The 12158-nt window shown below is 28.7% G+C and overlaps 1 non-coding gene across 1 annotated transcript; it reads right to left on the bottom strand.

Annotated features, from left to right (window-relative positions):
- Nucleotides 1-11580: 11580 nt before the first annotated feature.
- Nucleotides 11581-11662, bottom strand: trnal-uag (transfer RNA leucine (anticodon UAG)). The gene has a single exon. It is a non-coding gene; the product is annotated as a tRNA-Leu (tRNA).
- Between the last annotated feature and the right edge of the window lie 496 nt (nt 11663-12158).

Below are 12158 nucleotides of genomic sequence, written 5' to 3'. Positions count from 1 at the left end.
CTCTTTCTCTTAATTTAACTTCTAGAATTCGGGTAAATGATTTTTTGTTGGTGTAATTGGAGAAAAATTTATTTCTATCAGACAAACAAGGTTGCTTTTATGTATTTCAACTGCAAACTGTGTTAAAGATCCACCTTTTTACGCGTAGTGTCTTTTGTAGAATTTTCATATCCAACGAATACTACTGCACTAACTTTAAGGTAATTTAGAAATTGAATGTACTTTTCAAAAATGTTATCAAATATTTCACCCTTGTTCCAATCGCAAAAGTATAAAAGAGCGCCACCATCGGCAACTCTGAAAGAATTAGGAGCATAGAGCATAGATATATCTGACTTTGTTAGGTAATACTTTAGCTTTTGTTTTTGAGTACTGCGCATAAGATCATCTTTAAAAGGTGACATAGGGAACAAAGTCAGTTCATAGTAAAAGTAGTCTTCAATTTCTTTTTCTCGTTTTTTCTCAACGATAACTGAAAAATGCAAAAATAATGTCAAGTGATCAACTTATATATTTTCATTGTTGACTTTAATATTTGAGTAGAGTTCTTGAAGATTTTTGGGTTGATTACTTCTCTTAAAGGATATTTCTGTGTATGCCATATCATTCATTTGTGCCTGTATTAATGCACCGATGATTTCCAAACAATCACAAGTCGCCTGATTAAATTCATCTACAAGTCCTGAGTCCAGAGCCTCAAGATCGTACATCAAGGTCTAAAGCCTCAAGATCGTCAATTACTAGAATCAAAAGAAAGCTCGCACATCAAATGAGCTATGAGAATCAAACCATGATTTAAGTTTCTGAAAATCTTCAGAGTCTCGCTTGATCCTTCTCGCGCAAAGTTCTTTGTGTTCCTTACTTGTGTTTCTTGGCGAGGTTAATGAGTTTACTGCTTCTGTCATTTCAGTGCACTTCAATAAAAAATATTAATGGAAGAAATATAATGTATATTTGCCGTATTTAGTTTTTGCTATAAATGTCTATTTTATTAGTAGCATTTAGTAATTTTTAACCTTTTATCCCTTTGTTACCATAACACCAGTTGTTCTATTGGTAAATTCCAAGTTAATAAAACAGGAATATTTAATCTTATTTATACCTATGCATTGTACTTGTTTAAACATGTAACACATTTTCAGTAATTCCTTTGCCAACAACTCCTTCTTTGCCCTTTAACGTTTTCATTAATATCTGTTCTATTGATAAATCCGTCCATATTCCAGACCAACTCTTTGAAGTGCGCCTTAAAGTATGTTCTCCATTGAGAAACTGTTTATATACTTCTGGGTGAGTGCATGCTAATTCATCTACTGATTATAAATATAAACGTATAATTATTGTGCTCAGTCGAGATAAGTAGGTTTAGCATACATTTTGTTGTAGCAATATTTAGGTTCCGGTTACTAATTTTTTCCGCTCAAATAAATTTTTGTACAATAAATATATAGTGAACATAGTTTAGCCATAATTTTGCAGTTCGTGATTTTGCAATGCATTCTTCTTGCTTTTCTTCAAATAATAGAATTAACTTCTTTTTAGTAGTACCATTTTTATTATGCATATTTGAGTTGTACATTAATTTAATTTCACCTTTTTCTTTATTGCTTAGTTTAATCCAAGTTTCCTCCAGCAATATGGGTAATATAGCCGATGCAGCAAACATATGGCCTTGAAGACTTTGAGCAATTGTCTTTGCAGAAAACATATGGTCGACTGTTACTGAAACATAAATAATTTCAAGAGTTTTCAATCCACTTCCTTCCATCAATGTTCCAATAGCTCCAAGAAAACTAATTAGCTGATGAAATCTACCATTTCTAATAAAAACGTTTATTTTCTTTGAGGCTGCAATTTCATAGGCTTTGACATAAAGCTGTTGATCAAATGTCACACAGGGCATTCCAAGTTGTAGCTTTTCTGAATGTATTACAATAAAACTTAACAAAGAATATAACGCATTGAAATCAGTTGCCAGTAAGTTGATTACTAGAAGCATGGTTACTTTAGATATAGGTAGGACATTATTAACTTGACGACTCATATAGGCAGCCCAACTAGGGCATTGTAGCTCAAAAATATATGACATGTTCCAAAGTATATCGACAAGGTTTGGCTTTAAAGTGACCTTAAATGAAAGAAAAAGGAAAAGTAAACCATGATCGGCTCATATCATCAAAAATCTCAAGTTAAATTTTATCTATAGAAGTTTTCATTATATTTTAAAGATTTACATCTTTAAAATATAATGAAAACTTTTTACATAACTTGGGCTTAGTAATGTTTCAAAAAAAAATTACATTTCTTTTAAAATAAAATTTCCATTTGCAGTTGATATAGAACCTAGTCCGTGATGTGTGTTTTTACCATCGATTGTCGCTAAATCATGATCTGTGTTATCCCAAACAAACTGAATAGATGTTGTACCTTCAAGGCAAAGTATATTGTTTATTTTATTGTGTTTCACTATGTTCTGCTTGGAACGAATGAACTGTTAAATAAGTTTTGTTTTCCTTTTTATACTATATTGTAATGTGTATTGTATTGTTTCTGATAAAAAGTCATTGCGTTTTTTTTCATAATTCTAGAGTTGCATGATAAATTTTTGTTGACTTTGTTCTTACTTCTATAAAGTTATTTCTCTCAGGATGGGGACTGTCAAGTGTGCACATATTTCCACAATAAAAACATTGATCTTTAAAATTAAAATAACTTGTTCTGATTGAGTTAAACGTTTTGTTTCTATAGGAGTTTCTCTTGATGCTTGTGATCTTTTAATTGATTTTGATTGGTTTCTTAATTTAGTTCGACACGATGATTGAATATAAACCTTTTCTTCTTCCTCTTGTTTTTTACACAGTTCGTAAATTAATACATTCAAATCCAATTTTGAAGCATATTCAATTAATTTTTCAAGAGCTTCTTGATTGACAGCATCTCTTCCAAATCTTTCCCCCACTTGGCTTAACGAATCTTCTTCTAATTTCATTTTTTTACCACATAATACACATATTCATTTTTTAAGCCCATAAATTTTGAGATTTGCAAAAAATTTATTTTAAAAGCGTTTACAAACTAATCTTATTGCAATTAAAACATGTATTTTGAATTATTTGTATTATCATTTGCAAGATTAGATAGTTTGTACTAAAGTCTAAAAATAGCAAATCAATACATAATTACATAAACACTAAGATAAGTAATTTAATAAAAAGTTTTTGATTTAAATTGCCAAAAACAAACGATATTTCGAATACATGAAGAATACTACATTCTAATAACTCTACAATTCGAAATGTAGAACTGCAACTTTTTAATACCTTTGCCCATTTTTACTTACAAAAACACAGTTTAACAAAAATATTTGACAAAAGCAAACAAAAAAATAAAAAAAGGTCCTTTTGCAAAGATAAAAAAAAGGTCCTCTGGGGGGTCGTGGCCCCTGCCGCTCCGGGAGCCATGATTCTAGTAACAAAAAAGATAATATACTCAACACTTTTATATTTAAATATAAGTGTTATTTTAGTTACTTATTGTATAGCATGTTTAAAACTCATTAGCAAAATTTAAATATCCGTACTTTACCCTCTAATCTTTGTGACGTCATAACTTTTTTTTCCCCCTAAATAAAAAAAATACCAATTACTCATTTTAAAGAGGAAATAATTTTTCAACGATATATAACATGTCTTTATAATAATTTTTTTTAGGTTGACCCTTTTTTTGTGAAATTCTACAGGACTAATAGTTCCACCATAACTTTTGTATCAACATCTCATTAGTACTATAGAAAATTAATATGCAAAGTTTTAGCTGCACATGTTTGCACTTTATTGAGTAATGTTTAAAAGTGTGTCATGGATCTTAAAGTACTTAAAGCAAATTTGTATTTATTTTAAACCAATATCAATTACGTTCTAATTAAGGGCATCTAAATTTTATAATTGTGTTTGTTGGGGAGTCGGTATTTCTTTGGAATTAACAAGTTAATCAAAACTATTTGTTAAAATATATAAATATTACATTCCTTATCCTATTAAATATAGACCTTGGACTAGAAATATAAAGTAAACAGAAGTAAAGTAAAAAAAATTGTTTTTTGTGAATAAATTTTAATGCGCAGGATATAACTTTTGCTATGTATGTGATCCGATGGCAATCAATAATAATGACAGTTATGTTATAATTGTCATTAGTTTATTTGAAGATCTAGATTACCCGTTTATATAATGTTTCTTAGGTACTGCGGTTTTGTTGTGGTTTGCAGTGTGATTGTGAAAAGAGAAAAAATTGGATGTAGTTAAATTAGAAAGATAACATAGAGAAAGCAGAAAGACAAAGAAAATTAAGGCTATTTAAGAAATACGAGAACTAAGACAACTCTAGCATCTTTTCAGAACATAAAGCTATCTTCCTATCTTATGAAGTTATCTTTCTATCTTATGAAGCTATCTTTCTATCTTATGAAGCTATCTTTCTATCTTATGAAGCTATCTTTCTATTTTATGAAGCTACAATATCTGCCTAGTAATATAAAAGTGCAATATCAGCCCGATTTCTCTATGCTATCGTTCTAACTCGACTTCTTCTGACTTTCACTCTAACTTAATTTGTTCTTCTTAAACTCATTTATTCTTGGTCAGAAAAGCGGGTGATGATGCTCTTTAGTGAGCTAAACTTGTCTTCGCGGGCCTGAGTATATGGCCTCGATATGGCAATTAGCCGGAGAAGGATAAACTACAATATACATAATATAAAATATTAGGTTTTAATTTTATTTTTAATCATATAGAAAAGAGATCTAGTGATTAGAATTCAGAACTAGCAATTTGTACTAAAAATGTGCACTTACATCTTTTCGATGGTGTTCTTGAAAATAATATATTAGAAAAGGAAGATGTTGACATTTTACAGATTACATTAAGATTTTTATCTGTAAGTTAAAAAATATATATACTGGAAGCACACCGCATATTTGCAAGATTGATTGAAAGAGAAAAAATTACTGGTTGCGAGAAAATATTTTAGTTCATGAAAACAGAGTAGAAAAAAAAGGATCAAACTCTTGATTCAGAAATATTTAAGACCTTCTATAGAGTGGAGAGAGGTTTCAGAAAGGAGTAGAAAAAGTTTCAAAACTAGCTCAGCTTCCTAAAGACTTAACGCAGCATTTAAAATTAAACTGAAAACAACTACAAGAAGCAGAGACGAAATGATTATAAAGAAATAAAGACATTCAGCCAATTAAATTGAGTTCTGCATTTGCTCCCAGCCTTAAAATACAGTGTGACCTTTCAGATGACCAGTACCAACTAATCAGAAACAGCTCACTAATGCAAAAAGTTGATATTTATCCAACTCTAGACGTGTTATTGGAAGAAAAGCATAAATGCTATCCATCTTATTATATTGTATCCAAAACGCAAGCTATGTGCTCTCTACAAACATGCTAGATCACACTCTATTTCGAATTTCAGGAATACCAGAGTGTCAGGAGGTTCTTCAAAAGCTTGGTGATGGTAAAGGAGGTAGTTTATACTGTAAAACTGGGTTTTAATGGATCATCTAGTCAAAGTTTATTCAAGCAAAAATGTGTGGATACAGAGTAGCAGGAGTCTTTAAAAACTCTCACTTTATTTAGATATTTTAAAAGAACTTTTCAACCTCTAGTCCGTTTAATTGATATTTGGTTGGATATTTTTTTTAATCAAGTTTTAGTTGAATTTAGCATACTAAATAGAAATGTCTTAAAATTCAGCATATATTCAGCATGTAAACAAATTTAATCAAATAAATATTATTTTAAATTGCAATTGTTCCTCTTTGCTAGTGGTATCATTAAAGCAATACATTTTCGTATCTTTTACTTTTACATATTCGCAACCCTCGTTAAATTCTTCGCAAAATTGAATTTTTTTTATTTTAAAAACAGGTTAAAGACTTAAACAGCTACGATTGAATTCCTTCTCTGAAAATAAAAAAACTAATAAAAAAAAAAAAAAAAAAATTAGTTTTTCTAAAAACATCATTCACAAAAACTCAGTTTATATGTTCATTTTAAAGACTTTTTCAACCAAATATGATTTTTCTTTTAAACTCGACCTAATAAATAGTGAGTTTTTAAAAAAAAATTACAAGGAAAATTTTTATTTTTATTTGAAATATTTCTTCTTTAAATTGATATATTTTAGTCATTTTTCCGTTTATAACAAGTAGCCCACGGGGGCTGAATAAGCGTGAATTTCTCTAATGCAAACTGGCAATAATGCGACCTGACATAAGTGCAAACTGATATATGTGCGCAAAAAGAATTTGCAAACAGTGGCATAAATGCGAACTGGCATACGTGCGAACTGGTGTAATTGCGAATTAGCATAAGTGCGCCGAATAAATTTGAAAGCATCGCCAAATTGGCATAAGTACAAAAACTGGCATAAGTGCGAATTCATTTTTCCCCTTATTATTATTTCACGCAATGCATTATTCTATTTGTATATACAGAAAAATCAAAAACTCGCAATTCATAGCTTTTTTAATTTTTCATTATTTCGTGGTTTGCTCGTACATAGTTAATAATTTTCTCTCTTATTACTATATAAATATTTATATTTATTAATCACCCACTGTATATAATACAAAGTAAATTATTAAAAAATTAGAATTTTTATTTTTGAAAAGAAATCAGTTTATCTTGGAATATCTACTTCAAGAATATCTTTAAAGATTTTCCTTTGCTTCAATAAGTTTCAGAACTCAACTGCATAGCTTAACCTTTTTGTTTTGCATTAAGTTCTTTAGATTTAGTTCATTTCGATTGCATAAACCTATAACATCAGCTGAAAAAGGTGCCTAGCGGTTTGATTTTTGAATTGCGAATTTACAATACCCAAGGTTGTTTTATTGATCATTATGTGAATAAATAAATTTAACTTGTTTTGCTGTACGATTACATCTTGGATGTAAAACATAGAATGAATATAATTTTTGTTGTGTTTAGAAACATTGAAGAGTGACTTAAGTGCATTCCTTCCTATTATATCAAGCTTTTGCATTAATAGGTCTTTATAATCGCAAAGTTCAAGACCATACGTAAATACCGGAACCGCCAATGTTTTATATAGCTGGACAATTGAGCTTGGATAAAAAAGTGGATTCCAGACTGAATAAGAGTTTGGATTCTATTATCAATATTTGAACGATTAAGTGAGGCAAAAGAAGGGCTTTTAGTATCCCATATAAAACCTAGATGATTAAGTTTATCATCCAGTTTTATTTGTTGGTGGTCAACCGTTATCGTGCAGTTTGCAATTTGTTTTTTTTACGGTGAACAAGAACTAGGTCATATTAGCATTTGACTTTATACAATTTGCATTAGTGTATATATTACAAGCTGCTATAAGCTTTTTAATTTCAGACAGGGTAGAACTAAGAAGTATGATGTCATTAGCGTATGCTACAAGACATGTGTAGTTTACATAAACTGATAGTTTCATTTCGTATGGTTTCAAGTAGGCTTTAAGTATATATATAATACAGGTAAGAAGACAGAATCAATCCTTGTCTCACTCCTTGTGTTAGATAAAATTAATTATATTCGCGCCAAAATCTTTTACAAATTTTATTATCTCCGCAGGAGAATAACCGCATTGTAATATAAACAAATATTTCAACGTAGTTATAGATGAATTTCGTTAGAGAAGCTTATTTGAAGTATATTTTACAAGTAAAATTATATAAAAGTATATTTTACATAAGTAAAAGAATATATAATTAGCTCATTAATGTTCCTGCTGGTTCTACCTTTTTTATTTATAAAGTCCTAGCATAATTCTATTAAATGCAACATTTTGTATAATTACAAACAAGGAATTAAATAGTGATAAAGATAAAATAATTCTAAAGATGTAAATAATTATAATTATAATAAATAAAATATTTCTATAAAATAATAAATATTTCTATAAAATAATAAATAAAATAATTCTAAAGATGTAACTTAATGGTCAAAAGGCAACATCTCTGTTTGCCATAACAGATCAACATATTTACATATATAGCATCATACAGAAAAGCTGCGAAACATAAAATAACTGGTTATCAGTTATTCAACGAGAACTATGGAAAATAAATTAGAGTTAAATCAAATACTTTATGATATAGAATTAAACCAAGGAATGACAATGGCTGTGTTAATTATTGAAATTAAGTTTGGCCGAAATCATTTTTATAAAATATTTAATAACGAGTAAATGAAAAAATGTTGACAAAACAAAAATGGATTGAAGAACAAAATAAAAAACTTACTTCATCAAATTTTGGTAGAGTTATAAACGGTAGAATACTCCTCCAACTTCATTGTTAAAAAAGCTTATAAGAAACTGTGATAGTATAATCACAAGCTTGTCAATGGAATATTGAAAATGAAGATATTGCTCATGAAAAGTTTAAAGAAAAAGCTAACTGTGATGCTAAAAAATGTGATCTTGCGATAAATCCTAAATTCCATGGCTGGTTGTAGCCCTGATGGGTTGTGTATTAACTGAGACAGCTACAAAATGATTGAAGTAAAGTGCTCTTTTTTAAAAAGAAATTTATGTGTACAAAAAGCTTGTACCAATAAACCTTTTTGTATGGAAATAGTAATAGACAGCAAAAACTAAAAATCAAACAGTTAATTTTACCAATGTCAAGGTGTCAAAACTTTTACAGAAAAGAGCGAAATTGACTGTTGTGTGCAATCAATTAAATTTGAAAATGAAAACTGGTTCAATAAGATTTTCCCCTGTTTAAATACATTTTATTTTCAGTTTATGATTAAAAAAATATTTGAAAGGATATAAAAGTATGTAAAAGTTATTATAAAAAATTAAGCTGTTGTTGTATTAAGTTGCAATGAAAGTTCGAGACCTCCCCATTGACTCCCCAAGACTTGGTTATGTGTTAAAATTGTAAGGCCTGGCGAAAGTGAGCATATTACCCAAGATTTTATCTGTAATTTTTGCACTTAATTATTACAATCAGCATTTTATTCGTTATTACACAACAGATTTTGTGATTAACTTATGGTGTGTTCGGAATTACCCCACGTACGTAGAGCAATTTTGAACATTATTTATTTATTTTTACCCAAACTTTTTATTTTGTAATAAGATTTATAAAAGTTTCTTTCAAGGTTTAAGTTACTGAATAGGTAGACTAAATGATAAGCAATAAGGATGATCAATTTCGAATAACTAGTGTCGCATTCCCGCTGAGCTGTTTGCCAATACCCCACTCTCCCCTACCCCAAGAGTTCGATGACTTTTTAGTTCGTGGAGACCATTTACTGTTTGTCGTTTTAATTGAAGATCACTTCAATAACTCCTGAGAAGATGATGAGTGAGTGACATGGCTGTTTCAAAATAAGTTTTACGGCTTCTTGTTATTTTTTGAAATTAAAAAGTGTTTACTAAAATTTTTATAACTTTTGAAATAATGGATAAGACTAGAGATAATTTTGTTCTGTAAAAAGGTTAATAACACCAATAGAATTTTTTATCTTATGACATTTTAGGAATCAATCAAAGCTTATTTGATTTTTAAATAAACAGGCAAATAATGAGCATAGCTAAATTATCTATAAATTTATTGTTACTTTTTATCAAAACAAAATATGAAAAAACATCTTTTAGATATTTATTATCAAGTATAAACATCGTTAGACCATTATAATTTTAAAAAATTTTACTTAAACTAAATGTGATATAAAAACATCAAAATCGCAAAATAATATTAGAGAAAATATTTAAACGTTTTACGATTTACTTTAAAAACGTAAACAAAAATTTACGCGAAAAACTAGAAAACGTTTCTTAACATGCTAAGTTTGAAAAGATATTCTATAACATAGCTAGAGGTACGGAAAATAGGTTTTTAATTTTCATATGTAGAAAAGGTTAAAATTTCAATAACTTACGTTAATGATCAAAAATCTTATATTTTACATCTATAAATAGTAAAACTAAATATATAAATGCAATAAAAAAATAACTCTTTTTGACAAAAACAAATCAGTTGACACTCATTGATCAACGTTATAACTTTCAACCATTAAGCTATGTTCTAGAATCTTAGTTGGCCCAAGACAGGTTTTCCGTAAAAATCGCAAAAAACAGAAAAGTTATCCCAAATCAACAGCAATATTTTAACGATATTTTATTACAATCCGTTTAATATAAACATTTATTTAACAAGGAAAGATTATATATTTTTTATAATTGAAGGTAAAAGCGTTTATATAAAAAAATACTTTTATTTTAAATTTAGTGAATTTTTATGCGAAACATTATACTTTTTATGGCACTGTTTCAGTTTCCTACCCCATCATTTTATGATTGATTTCGATATAGAATTTTATGCTGATAAAGAATCGTATAAAAACATTGACCTGAAAACTTGAGGAAAGTACTCTAATTTGATGTTGAAGTTTAAAAAATTACACTGAAAAACGCTAATAATCGCCTTTTTCTTCATATTCGAATATGATTAGACTTTTTTTTCTTCATTAACTTAAAAACAGCCCGGTTTTTATTAACACTCTAAAGAAAAATTGTAAAAGCAAAACCTATTAGTTTCTTATTGATTCTGATCCAAACCCTAACCCTGATCTTAACCATATACATTTAATCGCGCCAATCCCTATTTGTCAGTCGATGTATGTACATCTAAAAAGCTGTCTCAAAGAATGTTTATTAAAAAAAATTTACTTATAATATAAACTGAATTTAATATAAATATAAACTTAATTTAAATAAATTTCAACAATGCGACAATAAAAACCGGGTTACATAATTAAAAAAAAGTTTTTCTAAACGGTTAATTTCCAAATAAAAGCCGATTAAAAGAAGTTTTTAAAAAGATGACGTTTTTATTATTAGCGTTTTTAGTATAATTTTTTAAACTTCAACATCAAATTAGAGTGCTCTCCTCGAATTTTCAGGTCACTGTTTTTATTCGATTCTTAATCAGCATGAAATTCTCTATCAAAATCTATTATAAAATTATAGGGGTAGGAAACTGAAACAGTGCCTTTTTATGCTTTTTTTTTTTTGTTTGTTGAATAACTCAAGCCAAGTCTTTAAGTCAATAACCCATAATGTCAAGCTCGTTTTTATATTGAGTGAAACAGCCGTGGTGAATTTTTATATTATAGATATAAAACAATATTTCCTTAGTTGGTTATTTGATGAAATATACTATATCTACTTTGGTTTACACTGTCTGTGATTGCAAAATTGTTTGGCACACTTTTACCAAATACTGTTAATTCAGATCCGAATGTTTTTGCAAGTTTGCAAAACTCGTTCATATTAATAAATTTAAAATTTTTATACGCGTCGAAAATGGAATCAGTGATTAGCTTTACAATTTAGGGAATAACGTCAGAAAGTCAGTTTTTGATACCGAGAATATAAAGATATAGTTTTATACCATGTATCTACATAAAATTATTTCAAAAACAGATATAATTTCAAACGCAGAAATGGAAAAAAAATCACATAAAATTAAAAAAAATGTTTTTTTTTAAACAACAAAACTCATTGACAGGAACGGGATTCGAACCCGCGCCACCGAAGTGACTGGTGCCTAAAACCAGCGCCTTAGACCACTCGGCCATCCTGCCATGATGTAGACTGTGACAATAATAAATTAAATTTATAATTTTTGTTTACTTTTGTAAAACTAGGTAAAAATATATATATTTAAGGCTGCTGTTTTATTTACTCTCAAAAATTAAATATTTTTTCAAGAGCGCGGCAGGATAGCCACGCTCTTAAAAATTTTTGAGAGTAAATTTTTTTAAGAATTTTCACATATCTTTTATATATACAAAGACAAATACAAAATATTTTGTTCTAAATAATCGTTGTTCACCAATGGCAGTTACTTTGAAATTTGGAAGAATTTGATACAAATCTCTCATTTTGCTTTATGTCATATTTTAAGAAGCAATCGTCGGAATATTTTTTGTTTCAATACGCTTTGTCAGGCTGTTTATGATAACCAGTCACATAATTTATCAAAAAAATGTAAAACGAAAACTCAAAGAATTCCTGTTCCCTAGTATCAAGCCAGTATCAAGTACAAATCAACTCACTTTCGGAAATGTTCTTTTTACA

The sequence above is a fragment of the Hydra vulgaris genome, chromosome 06 (genome assembly GCF_038396675.1).
Source record: "Hydra vulgaris chromosome 06, alternate assembly HydraT2T_AEP".
Classification (NCBI taxonomy): Eukaryota; Metazoa; Cnidaria; class Hydrozoa; order Anthoathecata; family Hydridae; genus Hydra; species Hydra vulgaris.
This window is presented reverse-complemented; position numbering and strand designations above follow the sequence as displayed.